The sequence below is a fragment of the Sarcophilus harrisii genome, chromosome 4 (genome assembly GCF_902635505.1).
Source record: "Sarcophilus harrisii chromosome 4, mSarHar1.11, whole genome shotgun sequence".
In the NCBI taxonomy this organism is placed as follows: Eukaryota; Metazoa; Chordata; class Mammalia; order Dasyuromorphia; family Dasyuridae; genus Sarcophilus; species Sarcophilus harrisii.
This window is the reverse complement of record NC_045429.1, coordinates 413,185,269-413,202,675: the sequence shown is the minus strand read 5'-3', so window position 1 is coordinate 413,202,675 and position 17,407 is coordinate 413,185,269. Positions and strand designations below refer to the sequence as shown.

The window sequence follows — 17,407 nt, the reverse complement described above, 5'->3', positions numbered from 1 at the left end:
CACCCCTTCAACATTTGTCATTTTCCCTTTTTTTTTTTTTAAATGTTTGGCAACCTTGCCAATCTAAGGAATATAAGATAGAACTTCAGGGTTGCTTTAATTTACATTTCTCAATTCTCAAATAGTTGTGATTTGGAGATTTTTTTTTTTCATGAGGCTATTGACAACTTTACTTTCCTTTTTTGAAAACTGTCTCTTCACATCCTTTGACCATTTATCAATTGGGAAATGGCTGTTAGTCTTATAAATTTGAATCAGTTCTTTACATATCTTAGAAATGAGACTCTTGTCAGAGAAACTTGTTACAAAGATTTTGGTCTACTTTACTATTTCTTTTTAATTTTAACTGTATTGCAAGGTACTAATCAGTTAATCATTTTGCATATACCTGTTTATATTATACTTGCATATTAATAATTACTGTTATCATAAACTTAGACTGAATAAAATTAGTTCACTGTAAAAAAAAATTGACTTAACTATCCAACCTACACTTTAAAAAATTTAATTTTTAAAGAACAAAAATTAACCCTCTGTCTCTCCAATCTCCTTCCTCCCCAGAAAAAGCAAAACAAAACTATTGTAAAACTATGCATGGTAAAACAAAACAAATCCTTGTATTGAGTATGTCACATCATATCTATCTGTCTGTCTGTCTGTCTATCAATCTATCAGTATTTTGAGTCAGGAGATGACTGTTATGTTCCATCATGAGTTCTCTGAATCATAGTTGGTCAACATGTTGATCAGAGTTTCTACTTACCCAACCTTTTTACAATGAAGAAGCGAGTGGAAAGAGCGTGCTCAGCACCAGTACTCTAGGTATGGTGCAATTTGCTTCTCCTCTTTTAATCTTCTTTTCTATCCTGTCCAATCTGTCCACAAGTTCTTTATCCTTCCATTTTTTCTTTCCTTTTAAGTGTCTTATTGTGATATACTGATTAGTTAGCATTGTTAATCCTTCTTTTAAACTACCCTGTTTTACCTTCCCCTGTTTCCCCGTTGAATGTAATGCATGCAGCTTTGTATGTGTACATTCTTTCTTCCTTTGACCAATTTAGATGGAAGCTATATTCAACTGTTGCTTTCTCTCTCCCCCCCCCCCCTTTCTCCTTGTGTGTAAATTTTCAACTTGACCACCCTGATTACGTAAAACAATTGTTTCTATCCTCCCTCTTTCTTTCCTTCCCCTATTGTATTATTTATCTCCTCCTTTTTCTTTCTCTAAGATCCTTAAAACATAAGAAAACCACTTCCAGTTCCTCTTGTCTTACTAGACTCTTCTATGATTTCTAAGAATGATAGAATTTTGAGGGGACACATATATCACCTCCCCATATTAAAATGGAAACAGTTCATTCTTTAATTCTTTGTGACTGCTTGCTCATATTTATATTTTTATGTTTCTATTGATTTTTGTGTTTTATTCCAAAGTTCTACATAGTTCTCGCCATTTCAACAGAACTGCCTGAAATTCTCTATTTCATCAAAGATACATTTTGCTCTCTATAGGATTGCATTCAGTGTTGCTGAATAAAGTATTTTTATTGTAAGTCTATATGTTTTGTCTTCTGGAACACTGAATTCCAAGCTTTCCATTTCCTTGGTTTATAGTCTGCTAAAATCTTGTGTGATTTGGAGTGTGGCTTCTCAGTATTTGAATATTTTCTTTCTATTTGCAGTATTTGTTTTTTGACCTGGGAATTCTAGATTTGGATACAAAGTTCTTAGAAGTTTTCATGTGGGGATTATTTTCAGGAGGTGACTGGTTAAATTATCACCATTTCCACTTTGCCCTCCGATTCTAAGAGATCTGGGCAATTTTCTTTTGTGATTTCTTGAAATATATTGTCTAGGTTCCTTTTCCCCTAGAAAGCTAAATGACTCAAGTATCTATCCTTCATCAATATTTTTGGCCAGTTGTTTTTATATTATATCTTTATATGTTCTAATTTTCCAATATTTTGACTTTTTTAAAAAATATTTTTTATTGTTTCATGGCGTCATTAACTTCTGTTTGGTCCATTCTAATTTTCAAGGGGTCAATTGTGTAGGTAAGGTTGTATGTTATTGCTATTGATGCTATTGATTCTATTTCCATTTCTTCTTCTATACCTCTCATTTCCTTTCCATTTCTCTCCACCCCTCAGCATGCTAATTTCTTTGCCAATTATTTCTTCTGTTGCACTAATATTATTTATAAGAACCTTTTAGCTCTTTTAATACTCTTGCTTCATCTCTTCCAGGGGTTCTAGTTGACCTTGTGCCCCAAACTTTGTTTTTTCTTTGAAATTTTGCTTGTGGTGCTTTGTAGTCATCCTTTATTTCTGAGTTTCTGTCTTGAGTATTTCTGTCATCATAATAGTTCTACCCTATGGTATTCTTTTTTGTTGATTCATTTATTCCCATCTGACTTCCTGACTTTAGACTTCTTTTTAGAGGCAGGTTTTTCTAGGGAAAAAGGATGATCTATGATTAGCCTTGTTTTGTGTCCTTCTGGGTTTTGTGGTTATTTTCTAAGTATATTGAGTGTTGTGTTATTCTAGAATTTCAAAGACAGCTTGGGCTACAAACTTCATGTTTTTAGCATATCCCAAAAAGTCTAATCCAGGGCAAAACTCAAATGTTATCCTCCTTTGCTCAGTTCTGCAAGTTTCTTTTGGATTTCGATCTGAGCAACATAAACTATAGGTTTATCTTTGATTTGAACTGTAATAAATTACTGCTGTTGTCAGTCCCTATTAAATATCTGGAATACTTCCAAGGTTCAGTGACCAAACTGTAGGCTCTCCTTAGGTCTGGGCTTTCTGCCCTGTTATTCTGCTCCATGCTTCATATTGGACTGAGACCTTCATCAGTGACTGTTCTACTTCCAGAGTTGATGTTGTGGCATTCTATCTTCACAATGGAAAGCTCTATATGAAGCATGCTCTGGCCAGACTGCACCCCCAGTAAGCACCTCTCTCTGTGTCTCCCTATTTTGACATGAGTAGGAAAAACAATTGTCACTTTTTCTTCTTTAATTTCCTTGCTCAGAAATATTAAGTGTAATCCTACAAAGGGGAAAATTAGAGCTTTGATAAAATAGATGATTTCAGGCATTTCTGTTGAAAAAGCCAAAGCTGTATAGAACTTTGGAACACAAACACAAAAGTCAAAAGAAACATAAAAAGGGAGATATGAACAAGCCATCTGATGAGTATTTCAGATTTTTCTGTGGTACAGTTCAGCTGTACTATTTCTGACTATTCCACCATCTTGGCTAGATTCTTCTAAATATACTTCTCTTAAAATCTAGTATGCACTCTCACTCTGGACAGCATTACCTTTCCTTCCCTTGTGGATTCTAATAACATGTATAACTTTTTTTTAAGGTTCCTCTACTTGACAAAAACTCATTAATCCCTTTTGTGCATCTGCTATATTTTGCTCTCATTTCCTCTTTAACTAGTTATTCTTTGTTGTTCAGAATAAAGTCAAGATCTTCATCAATTCTTTTACCTTATAAGTAATGAATTTATTAGTCAGATAAAGAGTTAGTCAAATTAGTCAATAAATATAACAGACACTGTGCTAAACACCAGGAATACAAATACAAAGGAACAACACTTCTTTTGTGGAGTTCACATTCTAATGTGTGTTTGGGAGAGAGGCAAGTAAATCAATAAGTATAAAGAAAATAAATGCAATGTAATTAAGGAGGGAAGGCGTTAGTATTCTGGGCTATCAGGAAAGGTTTCATGTAGAAGCTTGGACTCTGGCTTAGAGGATAAAAGAGATTATGTGGCTGAAATGAGGGATGCAGAACTGTAGGAAGGAAAGAGCAGGGCTGAATATGTTGGCCTGTGTATCACCTGAACAGAAATGATCATTAAACCCCACAGCCAATGAGATCACCAAGAAAGGAAGCCCAGAGAAGATGCCCAGGACAGACTCGGAGACCACTGACAGTGCAGAGACATGCTTCGTAGGGCACTGAGGGCACTCAGGTAGGGAGCCAGTCACAAGAGAGAAGGTGGAATGTCCAGTGAGTGGGGTCCCATGCAAGCAGCAGGCCAAAAGGGATGACTGAACAAGCCGTGCTCTTTGATTCTGCCACAAATATGTTACCAAAAGTCTCAGTAACTGCAAACTCACATCTACCTCCTATAACACCTGAAATGGCCTGGATATGTATGTGTGGACATAGACTGCAAGGTTTTAAACTTTGTCAGCAAGTAAAGGTGTTTGTTCTAAGGCCGTAGCTAGGAAAGGAGACATTGGGCAAAGTACTGAACTTTCTTGGTGTGGGGGAGGAGGGAATGGCAGCTGTCTAATCACTTGTCAATTCTCCATTACAGGGACTGAGAGACAAACGTCAAGACTGAAAAAATGAGCTAAACATTAATTTATCTTGATAGAGCCATATAAATTTATGTCTGTTTAATAAATCTGGAAGTTTCCTTTAAGGAATAGACTACTGCACAAAGTTCATGGTTATTTGTTCATTGCTAGATGATGCAATGGATAGAGCACCAGCCCTGAAGTTAGGGGGACCTGAGTCCAAATCTCGCCTCAGACACTTAATACTTATTAGCTTGTGACCCTGGCCAAATCACTTAACTCCAATTGCCCTACACCTAAAAAATTTTTAAAAAATGTTCATTGTTAAATTTGTGTCTGTGTGAGGGGGGGAGGGAGAGAAAGGGAAGAAGGAGGAAGGGAAAGAGAAAGAACATTTGCATAGTAAGCCTGGGGTTTAATGTGTATACCAAAATATATCAAAGATTAATTTAATTTGGAGAAGTACCTTTGTGTGTAGGAGGAAGTGGTTAACTACTGATACTTTCTGTAAGCAGTAGAAATTCCACTAGGGTTGAACTGAGGAAATCAAATTTATTTTTAAATTAATTGTTTGCATCTATTTTTAGTAATCTTTTGTTTTTACACAGCATTTATTTCTGGAACACACATAAATATACATAGATGTGAGTGTGCATATGTATGTGTGTGTGTGTGTGTGTGTGTGTGTGTGTATGTGTGTATGTATCCCTTCCCTTCCCATACCCAATGTACCTTCCTGCATAAACAAGATTTTATAATCTTGAACCAAGAAGTTCAACAAAACCAATCAGCTGTATCTGGCAACATATTGGATATTCCATACCTGTGGTCCCACACCTCTACAATGAAGGGACGGAAATGCATTTTTGCAATCCTTTTCAGGTGCCAAATTTAGTCTCAATAATATTCAATTTTGTTTTATTATCATTTATACTTACATTATTGTAATCATTGGGGAGATTGTTCTCCTGATTCTGCTTACTTTATTACATATTTGTTCAAGTAAGTCTTTTTATATTTCAATGAATTCTTCATATTTATTGTTTGTTGGGGTAATAGCTCATTACATTCATGTTTAGTTATCCCCTGTTAAGAACTGTTAAGGAGTTTTTTTGAACTGTTATATTTTTCCAATTGACATACTTCTTGTTGTTGTGATTGTGATCCTCCAATTCCTCAATTTGCTTTAGTTTGTTTAATTGATTAACCAATAAATAATTTATTAAGTTCTTACTGTGTACCAGAAACTATGACAAGTGCTAATAGAACAAATACAAAAACGAATTTTAAGAACTTTACATCCTATTGGAAGAGCCACAAAAATGTGTATTTAAGGAACTTTTCTTTCTGTCTTAGTGTTTTTTGAAAATATATGCCTAATAGGAATCTTTGGCTGAAAATCTTAATAACTTTTTAAAAAGCAAAATCTCAAATTGCTATTCAGAATAACTGTACCAATTCACAGCTCCACCAACATAGTCAATTATGTGTTTATAAGCACCTTCTATGTCCTAGGTACTGAGTTAAATTCTGTTTATAAAGACAAAAGTTCTTTCTTTCAAGGAGCTCACAACCTAATGAAGGAGACAATATCTAAACAACTACATACAAATAAAAATATAGAAAGAATAAACTAACACTAAGGGGGATTGGGAAAGGCACCTACTTTATAGAAGGTAAGCTTTTATCTGAGACATGAAACCAAGGAAACCAGGAGATAGAGAGAAGGGAGAGAATTCCATGGATTGGGGACAGCAAGTGAAAGTGCATAGAGTCAAGAGTTGGAGTACCCTGTGTATTTAATAACAAGAGGGCAAATGTCACTATATCATGGAATTGGTTGGCTATTGTCCTTCATTTTTGAAGAGGACCAAAATGACATAACTATGTTAGAGTCAAGTAACAGTGCATCCAGCTGTGGCTGATCAGACCACTATGAGCTCAGAATGCTCTGCCACAGGTCAGACACAAATAGCCACCTTTGGGGTGGTTTCTCTAACTTTGCACATCTCACACTGCTTCTGAGCTATTTCGATTCTGTTTTGCTCACAGAGCACAGCACCTTTTCTGATGGGGGCATGACATGCTGGGCGGTTTTGTGTCAGTGTCTCCTATATCATATAATTAATGTCAAAATCTTTCAGAAAGAGCTTGAGTATCCTTGTATCACTTTTTCTGACTACCTTGTGAGCACTTGTCCTAAGTGAATTCTTCATAAAATAATCTTTTTAGCAAGCATACATTTGGCATTGGAACCATGTGGCCAGCCCAAGGGAGTTGTGCTCTCCGCAGTAGAGTTGGAATGCTTGGCTGTTTAGCTCAAGAAAGGACCTCAGTGTCTGGCCCTTATCCTGTCAGGTGATCTTAGAATCTTCCTAAGAAAATTCAAATGGCCTTTGATACTATCAGTCACAAAAGGTTTATAGAAAAGTTAGGTCAAAATCTGGCTGCCCAAAAAAGTTCATTAGTATAGTGTAGCTTCCCCAGTCACCAATGGAGTGAAACAAAGTAGTGTGCTTCCCCCCATGCTTTTTAGCATGTTTTCAGCCATGTTATCAAATACCTTTAATGAGAACAAATATGAAATGCAAATTAGCTACCATACATATCATGGAGTACATGGACATGTGAGAAATAAGATTAGAAAGGCAGAAGGGATGCAGTTTCTTATGGGCTTTAAAAGTCAAATGGATGATTTCATATTTGATCCAGGAGATATTATGGAGCCAATTCTCAATATATCAATATATCCATGTTTCCGTTTTCTAAACCTGCACAAACACTTAACTCTTTCATCTTTTATCTTCTTTGCCAATTTTTTTGGGTTTGAATTGTGCTTAGAAATTTTTTCATATAAATATGTCTTATTATTGGTGATGTAGAGAAATCATTTTTATGTTAGTTTTTAATTATATTAGTTTTCATATCCTTTGACTACTTAGCAATTGAGGAATGGCTCTTGAATACATTACTAATTTACTGGCCTTCTAAATTTGGTAATTAGAAAATTGACTTTGAAATGAAAGTTTTAACTGTTGTTTTACCCTCTTTATACAGCCAATTGAGGAATTTTTTAGCCCCTAAATTAATGGAAATAAAAGCCTACATAATACATAGGCACCCCAGTATGTCAGTTTGTATGAAGTTATATCTGCTTTTTGCGAGGAGTGTTAGTATAAGACTTCAAGTATATTGTCAAGAGAGAATGTAAAAAAAAAGAAAGAAAAAGAAAAGAAAAAGATGGTAGTTGAATCATAAGGAAGCCATGTGGAGTAAATGTAGAATGCCTGTAGCCATCTGTTATTGAGGACAAAACTGATGACTCTTTTACTTTTCTACCTCTCATAATAATCCCATTTACTTGCTTCTAAGAGTGTTTTTTATTTTGCCATTTGCTTTAAATGAATCTGATTTCTCTAGATTTTCAGTACAGTTTATATATGCCCCTATATAACATCTAAGAGAGGAAGATGAATGGTAAATATACAGGAAAGAGGATTAGGAAACTTTATATCACGGCAAATAGTTACTGGGAAAAAATAAGAGATGGATCCTTTGTCTATTTGCTGGGTAGTACCAGCTGGGAATTAAAGATAAACAAAAGGTATTTCATTAATTCATATTTTATACTTTTCTAAAAGCTGAGAACAAATGAATACGGAGCCCTCTAAACACATATAAACCAAGCAGCTTGGTACAAGAGGTGTCACTTTAGTCAAGTTTTCCTCTTCTCCACTGTTCCATTCAATATGTTGAGGTTTTGTCCTTTGTTCTTGAAGAGAACCATGACATCAGAGAGGTAATGCCATGACAGGAAATATATTGGATTTAAGTGTGGGAGTCATCAGTCTCACTTTCTCCTCTGGAGCTGTCTGAGTTCAGTGGCAAAATACAGATCAGGATGACTGGAGATGGCTCTGAATGCAGTAGGAGACCTTGGCCTTTTTAAGGTAAGGTCTTTAATAGGTTTCAGTTTGACTGAGGCAATGCCCAATCAGTGATTAAGACTAAATAAGAAATGAGGCAAAGAATAGTCTTTTATCTGGTAAAAAAACAAAAACCAAAAAATACCACCACCACTAATCTGGGAGGAGAAGACCTTCAGGGATTCTGATCAAAACAAAAACAGCTGCTATTTACATTCACTCTGAGCCAGTCAGGGTCCAAACCATAACCAAGGAGGTCTTCACCTGGGGCCTGTTATTGGTCAATCAATGAGACCCAGAGTGATTTGGATTTAAGGCATGATCTAGAAACCTCAAAATATCTTTTGAGGTCTTAGCAAACAAAATTTACATTCCTTTGGGCAGAGTACCAACAGGTAAAGATATGATGCCCTATGTGGACAAAGGAAAGGGAAAGAAAACATGAAGGGAAAAGGGAAAAGGGAAGGGAAGGGGAGCTGTGTTGCCTAACTGGCCAGTTCCAGTTCGGCAGTGGAGCAGCTCCTACTCCTACTCATTCAATATAGATTTAAAAAGAAGCCCATCCTCTAAAGAATTAAGAGGTTTGACTAAAGAGAATATCATGTTCTTAAAGGAAGGGATGGGACAACAAATAACACCCATCCGAGCATAAGAGTCAGTCAAGAGGCAAAAACTAGTTCTTTCTAACTAAATACCTTTAATGGCACATAATGGTAGAAACACAAAACCACCACTGCCAGATATAGCTATGAATGGAATTTATATTTGACATACTTTGTTGATCTTATCAATATGAATATTTTTTCTATTGGTACAGATTGCAACCCATTCTTTTCTTTACTTCATTCCATATGATTCTTGTCCACATTTCCAACTGATCCTGCAGAAAACTACATTAAATGATAGATACTTTTCTGTATATTTTTTTCATATTTTGTAGTTACCAGTGCAGTGTTTAAAATATGACTTAAATTTTTTCATGATGCCATTTTTTGCCTATGAGTAATCTTCCTTTACTAATTTTAGTAAAAACTGAACTGTCATCTGCCTAAGCAAAAATCACTTCCTTTACATCATACAACCTCTATTTTCCATTCCCCAATCACTTAAGCCTATCTATATATGGAAGGCCTGATTTTAAATCTTTCTTGAGATATTTACTAGTATCTTATTGGGAAGCCCATTTGACTACTCTCAATCCCAGTTTTTTCATCTGTAAAATTCCTTTAGGAAAAAGAATTTAGGAAGTTGGGTAGAAGAAAAGGAGCTGAGCATAAAGGAAGAAGCATCATAAACGCTAAGCATGGAAGCAAACAGTTGCCAACAGATAGGTAGTAACTGAGGCAGGACCTGAACCAAGGTCCTTTGTCTCCAAATGTGAACACAGATTTAATATTAAAAGAAATTTGTGAATGTAAAAATATGATAAGGATCCTTTTCCAACTGCCTCTATCTGGTTATGGGTTCAATGTCAGGTACAGAACCCAACTGAACACAATAGGAGAGGCAGGCTATGATGAACTGGAAGCTTAGTATGAGTCAGCAGTATAATGTGGCAACCAAAAGAGTTAATGCAGTCTTGGACTATATTGAGGGAGGCAAAGCTTCTAAGAATAAAGAGGTCATAGTTTTTTCCTGTACTCTGACCTAGCAAGATAGCTGTTCAATGATAAAGCATTGCCTGTATTTCAGGTATGGTTTAAGTACCAGGAACAAAACTATAAGCAAAAAAAGGGACAGTTCTTGCCCTCACAGAGCTTACATTTTAATGGAAGAAGATAATACATAAAAGTAAAGTGGGGTAAGGAGCAGAGTAGGTAAAAGTATCCAGTGTTTGGCTATGGAAAAGAAGTCTAGAGTGCACTCTGGTAAGAAATGAAGACATAGCTGGCTGCATCTTCTCCTTAGATGAACATTCCAACAGGAGTCATCCAATCCAAGACAGCTGTCACAAGGGTCAGGATACTTCCAAGGTATGAATTATCAGGCTAGTGTGATCTTCCAGGAAAAAGTCTTTTCCTGCATAGTAGAGAAGTTCAGAGTGCAGGCTGTTAAGAAACAAAGGTAATATCTACAGTATAGTATTAAATTCTGGTTACCACACTTTTACAAGAACATTAAGAAGCTGTAGAGGATAGCAGCCAAGGTAGTGAAAGGCCTTGAGTTCTCATATGAAGATTAGTAGAAGGAAATAGGAAGTTTAGTCTGGAAAAGATTTACAAATTTTACATGATATTTGTCTTCAAGTATATCAAGATCTTTCATATGAAAGAAGTGACTTTCTGTGTCTGGTTCCCATAAGGAAGAAACAAAACAACTATACGAAGTTTCCAAAGGGCAAAATATACCTTTTATGTGAGGAAAAAATTCCTAAGAATCAGACCTTCCCCAAAGAGGAATGGATACCTCAGGAAGTAGTGAGTTAAAAAATTTTTAAAGGTTTTTAGCAGAGGATGGAATACCTTTTGTCAGGTGAACTATAGTGGACTTCCTTTTTTTTTTTTTTTTTTTAAACTAAAGCTTTTTATTTTCAAAACATATACAAAGATAATTTTCAACATTCATCCTTGCAAAACCTCATATTCCAAATTTTTTCCTCCCTTCTTCTTACCCTTCCCCCAGACAGCAAATAATCCAATATATGTTAAACATGTGCAATTCTTCTATACATATTTCCACAATTTTCGTGCTGCACAAGAAAAATCAAATCAAAAAAGAAAAAAAAAAAAAAGAGAAAGAAAACAAAATGAAAGGAAACAAAACCAAAAAGTGAAAATACAATATTGTGATCCACACTCAGTCCCCACAGTTCTCTCTCTGGGTAGATGGCTTTCTCCATCATAAGACCATTGGAAATGGCCTGAATCACCTTGCTTATGAAAAGAGTCACATTCATCAGAAATGATCATTGTATACTCTTGCTGCAACTGTGTACAATGTTCTCCTGATTCTACTCACTTCACTTAGAATCAATTCACGTATGGAATTTCTTTTTGGATATGCTTTGGTCTAGATGTCTGCTGAAGCCCTTTCCAATTCTAAAATTATGTCATCTTGTGAGTTTTTATCAGTAGTAAGAAAACTGAGGCAAAAAACATTTTTTTTTAGCATAGAGACATAGGTCAAGATAGTAATCAACCAAAATCCTGACTACTTGGCCAATTAATCTTTCTGAATATCCTTCTCTCTCTCTCTAAAAAGGCTAACTATAAAGTAGAGCAATTGAATTAGAAAAATTTAACTACATAAGTAAAGGATGGGTACCTAAGAAGTAGGGAAGCTAACAGCTCACATGCCTGCCACCAATATGTTTTTCTCAATGATTATCACGATGATAACATAAAATGATAACATGAAAAAGTCTTGAAGTTTTCCATGGATTTTAAACCCAATATGAATCATCAGTGTTATATTAAAAACCAAAAAATTTAATGTGACATTGGGCCGTATTAACATAGGTATGATATCAAGGTGATAGCTCTACTGAATTTTGTCCTGATGAGATCATTTGTGCAGTCCTGAAAGCTGTTTTCCAGTCATTTTAGAAAAATATTAACAAACAGACATTCAGGGTAACTAAGGATCAAAGGACATAGATTCCTAAACTCAACTGCTTTATATACTATGTTTCTTTTTTCCCAATGCAAATACTGACCATTTGAACTAAGAAGCCGAGATCAATTCAGCTCAAGAATTCAGATCAATTAGCTATGGTTGATTATAGTTGGATAGAATCAAGGGAGAGACATGAAGGTTTATAGAGAATCAATAAGTAAATAATTATTTCACAGGAGGGAATAAATGAGACATTCTATATACTCCAGTGTCTAAGAGTCTTTAAATTAGATAAATTAATAATTCATTTCTAAATAGTAAATCATAATTTTCAAACAACTTACACTTCTCTTAGCTTATTTGCTTCTTTTAACAATCCTGTGAGGTATGGAAGGCTGAAATTATTATTTCTAATTTGTAAATAAGAACACTGAGGCTTGGAAAGGTTAAATGATTGACTCAAGAACACAGAACTATTAATATGAAATGGGAAAAAAAAGGCCTCAACTAAAAAGTCAAAAAATGAAGTCTTTTTTTCCCACCCAAATAGGAAGTGATACTCCAACTTCAACAATTGATCTCTGACTGAAACCAGTACTCCCATAGCAGTTTTCTGGAGGCAAGAAGGTTTTACCCAGTAGTCTAGGATAGAAGATGTTTACCAATTAAAAATGATTTTTTACTTCTATTGTGAGACTAATGAATTTATGAACCAGAACTACATAAGGAAAGTAAAGCTTAGTGTGTTTGTTGTTGTCCAGTCATTTCAGTCATGTCCAACTCTTTTGTGACCTCATTTGAGTTTTTCTGGGCAAAGATACTGGAGTGGTTTGTCATTTCCTTCTCAGCTCATTCTACAGATGAAGAAACTGAGGCAAAGAGGGTTAAATGACTTGCCCAAGGTCACATAACTAGTAAGTACCTGAGACCAATTCAGAAAAATAAGTATTACTGACTTCAAGTCTGGTACTCTATCCACTGGACCACTTAGCTGCTCAGTGTGTTAGTAAATCAGCATTCTGGGTATGAATAGCAAAAGGTTCTAAAAGAAGAAAAATCTCCAAATTGTCTTTTTCTGCATTGGATAATGAAATCCAGAAACATAATGAAATTCCAACTGCTACCCTGAAGATCATCATTCCTTAGACATCTATAATATAAACTAGCATTTATAAATTGCTTTAAAGTTGGCAAAACACTTTATAAAGACTATCATGTTTTTGCTTTAAAGTTGGCAAAACACTTTATAAAGACTATCATGTTTTATCTTCACAACCAACCTCGGAGGAAGTGCTATTATTATTCTCATTTTACAGATGAGAAAACTGAGGTAAATGGAGGTTAAGGTACTTGTTCAGAATTAAAGACCTGTAAATGTCTGAAGCTGAATTCAAACTTAAGTCTTCCCGACTCCAAGTCCAGCACTCTTTACACTGTACCAACTAGTTGTGTATAATGTTTAAAATGCTTTGCTTGTTCAAGAGTGTTTCCTATGGTATATGAATGTTATGGAATATTATTGTTCTGTAAGAAATGACCAGCAGAGTGAATACAGAGAGGCCTGGAGAGACTTACATGAACTGATGCTGAGTGAGATGAGCAGAACCAGGAGATCATTATATACATCAACAATGATACTGTATGAAGATGTATTCTGATAGAACTGGATTTCTTCAACAAAGAGAAGATTTAACTTTGTTTCAATTGATCAAGGTTGGACAGAAGCAGCTATACCCAAAGAAAGAACACTAGGAAATGAATGTAAACTGCTTGCATTTTTGTTCTTCTTCCCAGGTTATTTATACCTTCTAAATCCAATTCTCCCTGAGCAACAAGAGAACTGTTCAGTTCTGCACATATATATTGTATCCAAGATCTACTGTAACCTATTTAAGACGTATAGGACTGCTTGCCATCTGGGGGAGAGGGTGGAGGGAAGGAGGGGAAAAATCGGAACAGAAGTGAGTGCAAGGGATAATGTTGTAAAAAATTACCCTGGCATGGGCTCCGCCAATAAAAAGTTATTCAAAAAAATAAAATAAAATAAAATGGGAAAAAAAAGAAAAAAAAAAAGTGTTTCCTAATCTTTGTCATTGGAAGTTTTACCTAGATAATTGATTTTCTAAGCATGTTGAATAAGGAAGCTTCCTCTACCAACGCAGGTTGGCACACCTCCACAACCTACGAGAATTTCTGGGTACACTGACAGGTTAAATAATTTGCCATGACTTAGAATGCCAATTATGAGCCAAAGGCAGCAGTTGAACCGAGTCTTCTTACTCCAGAACGCCTAATTATTGCCTTTTATTTTTGAACCAACCCTACTAAGGGTTAGGAAAAATTCTTCAAGCTATTTTAGAAATGGCAAAATTTCTGGCTGGAGAAAAAGTGATCTGCTCATTCCTCGTTCCTCTTCAAGGCGTTCATCCTGCATCCAGAGAACATTAGTGCCCCAACTCTTAACAGTTGCCTTGTAACTTTCCTTCGCTCCCACATCCGTTATCTCCTGGCACTAGTGGGCACCAGGAGACTACAGCCATGGTAGCCCGAAACAGGAGGACAGACTGACAGCCAGAGAGGGTCCTGGAGACAAGTCCGTAGGCTCCCAGATTATAGGTTCTTAGAAGCCATCTTTGCCAAGTCTTCCATTTCCCGCCTGAGAGAATTGAGACCCTGGGAGGTCAAACGAAGGTCAGGCAGGAAGCGTCTGAATCAGCAGCTGAACTAAGCCGCACGGCGCGACCTCCCTTTTAGTTTCCGTTTCCAAGTTTTTTTAGAAAGACTTTAGAAAGAAAGATTTTTAGAAAAAAAAATTTAGAAAATTTAGAAAAAAAAATTCTATATTTATAAATACGTATATTTTTAAGAGGAATAGAAAGTGAGACAAGATCTTAAAACGACCCAAGACCTTCCATAACAGGTAGCCTGTGTAGGTCACACCCTCTTCCGGTTGCGGGTCCCGAGGAGGAAGGGAGACAAGCTGCCCACGTGACCGCGGCACCGCCCACTTCCGCCCCTGGGTGCTAGGCAACAGTTACATTGACTTCCTGTTTTGCGGGAGCGTAAGAAGTCATTTAGATACCGCCCCCTCTTCCCCCTCCCTTCCGCGTCCTCTGTCCTCCGCCTCTGTACTGATGGAGGCAAAGCGCCTTCCCAAGGCTACACCGGGAGTGGCCTCCAACCCCGGTACCTCCGGCCTAATGTGTGGCCCTGCGTACACTCGCCTCAGAGACTCTTATTCATTCACTGCGTCTTTTACAGCTCTTGTTCTCCAGCCTCGACGTCTCTCGCGACGAAAAACGCTCCTCCTCCCATACTTAGGTTAATGTTCTTTTAAGGAGAAATTCTGTGAGGTCGCCATCTTGTCCACTAATGCGACGAAACTACATTACCCAGAAAGCCCTTCGAGAGGAACTTCCTATTGATAGCCATTTTCACCTTAAACTAGAGGAAACTGCATTACCCAAGAGGCTGCTCGAGAGGAATTTCCGGTTCCCAGGGTCCTACTTTCGTCAAAATCATAGGGCCAAAAAGGATGTTCGAGAAGAACTAACTTCCTGTTAGCTGCCATCCTGGATCTTGGCATTGGTGGAATTGCGGAAATATAAAAAAATAAGAGAATTGCAATTAAATTCAACTTTAAAAATATTTAAATATAAAAGCATTTAATGCTCTCAGCGCACTGCTGGGAAACACGCAAAAAAAAAAAAAAAAAAAAAAAGAAAACAGACCGTGCTTTTAAGGAGTTTTTTCTAAAAGAAACCTTGGAGACCATCTTCTAGCCCACGGGTATCAAACTCTAGTAGAAATGAAGTCCGCCAATCCACGCATAACGATGTTTTATTTATTTAGCTAAATGTTCCCTAATTTCATTTTAACGTGGTTGGGAGTGTTGTGGCTGCGTGCCGTCAGAGGGCCACCGGCCTGATACCTCTTGTTAAAGCTCGTCACTGTTTTTTGTTTGTTTGTTTGTTTGTTTTGTTTTTTTGTTTGTTTATTATTTTTTGTTTTTGTTTTTGCAACCGAGGAAACTGAGTTCTACGGAATATAGGGATGGAGAAGAGAAGTAGATTTAGAATCAAAGAGCCTGCATTATTGCAGACCTGCTTCTGTCACTTTCTACTTGTATGATCTTGGACATTACTTCTTGCGTCCCGGTTTCCACAACTGTAAAATGAGGGGATGCACAGGACGATTTCAAGGGGTCTCTAAATCGAAGATCTGAAGTAATCGGTCAAACGTCAAGATTTTAATCAAAGTCTGCTACTCTAAGCAATTGAAGCATTTTTTCTTCTCAGAAGACTACTAGTTGTATAGCACAGACTATCCAACTGATGCCTGACCAACAATCCCTCTGCAACATTTCCCACAAGTGACTGATCTTCTGTATCCTCTGAATTCAGTCTCCATCATATGTCTATCCTCTCTCATTAGCTCCATATCTGCTGTCCTTGTTCTGCTTGGTATTCCTTCTTCATAGACTATTTTTTAAAAAGCGCTATTTTAAATTCAAGCAAAATGAATCCATGCACTGGCTATTTTCAGAAATATATTTTTCAGTTTTCTCCGTCCATTATCTCACCGTCTGGAATGCCCAAGATGTTTCATCATAGTTCCTCTGGTGACATAGCTAGTCATTGCATTGATTCAGGTTCTTAAATCTTTTAAAGTTGTTTTTCTTATTATTCTACATCAGGTCATGTTATCCAGCATTCTCTGAAATTATCTTTTGTCATTTCTCACAAGGCAAAAAAACCAAACTCTATATTCATATACCACAACTTGTTCAATCTTTCTGCAATTGTATAAAAGGCAATTTAAGATACCTACTTATATTTTAGTGTCCTATCCCTATTCCCTTTAATCCTTCAGAATCAGGAAGTCTGTTTTACTTATGACCATGACCTGGAATTTTTAATTCTCCTCCCCCAACCCTTCTTGTTTATCTTGTTTATTTCTGTACCAAATTGTGTGTGCATATGAGTGCATTCATGTTTGTGTATCCAACACTTTTGTGTTCATTTTAAAATAAGAATGAGGTCCTTTGATGCTGACTCCCATCCCTCAGTTTCATTTCATAAATTTGGAAGTATGGATAATCACTTTTTTTCATGTCTTCTGATTATTAGAAAGTCATTTTTACCTTTTCTTTCTCCTTTCTACACTAATGCCTACAAGACAAAAATCTCAGCCCATTTCTAAGTCTCTTAGGTAATGGACTCAAAAGAGAGAGCCAGAAGAAATCTTTTCTCTTCAGATCAAAGTTCTTACTCAGTTCTTTTCTTTAGATTGGGAGCTTTTCTAAGTTGCTTATTGTTTTTCTATTTTTTCCCCAGAACTTTAATTTTTAAAATGTTTTTACTAATGTGGGTCGAGGAATCTACTACGGATCTTACCTCTACAAAGAAACATGAAACATTGGCATGATTCTTCTACTTACTGTGATAGCAACAGCATTTGTTGGGTATGTTCTTCCTTGGGGTCAGATGTCATTCTGAGGTGCTACCGTAATTACCAATCTATTATCCGCTATCTCCTACATTGGCACCACTCTAGCAGAATGAATTTGAGGGGGTTTCGCAGTAGATAAAGCAACGCTCACA

General features: G+C 36.4%; 1 long non-coding RNA gene across 2 annotated transcripts; it reads right to left on the bottom strand.

Moving 5' to 3' along the window:
- Positions 1-9,655: 9,655 nt before the first annotated feature.
- On the bottom strand, positions 9,656-14,879 carry LOC116423407. 2 transcript variants are annotated; one of them, XR_004234008.1, is made up of 2 exons: positions 14,713-14,879; positions 9,656-10,297 (listed from the first exon to the last, which is right to left on the bottom strand). It is a non-coding gene; the product is annotated as an uncharacterized LOC116423407 (long non-coding RNA). The 2 variants fall into 2 exon arrangements; XR_004234009.1 differs by lacking the exon at positions 14,713-14,879 and adding an exon at positions 13,911-14,616.
- Between the last annotated feature and the right edge of the window lie 2,528 nt (positions 14,880-17,407).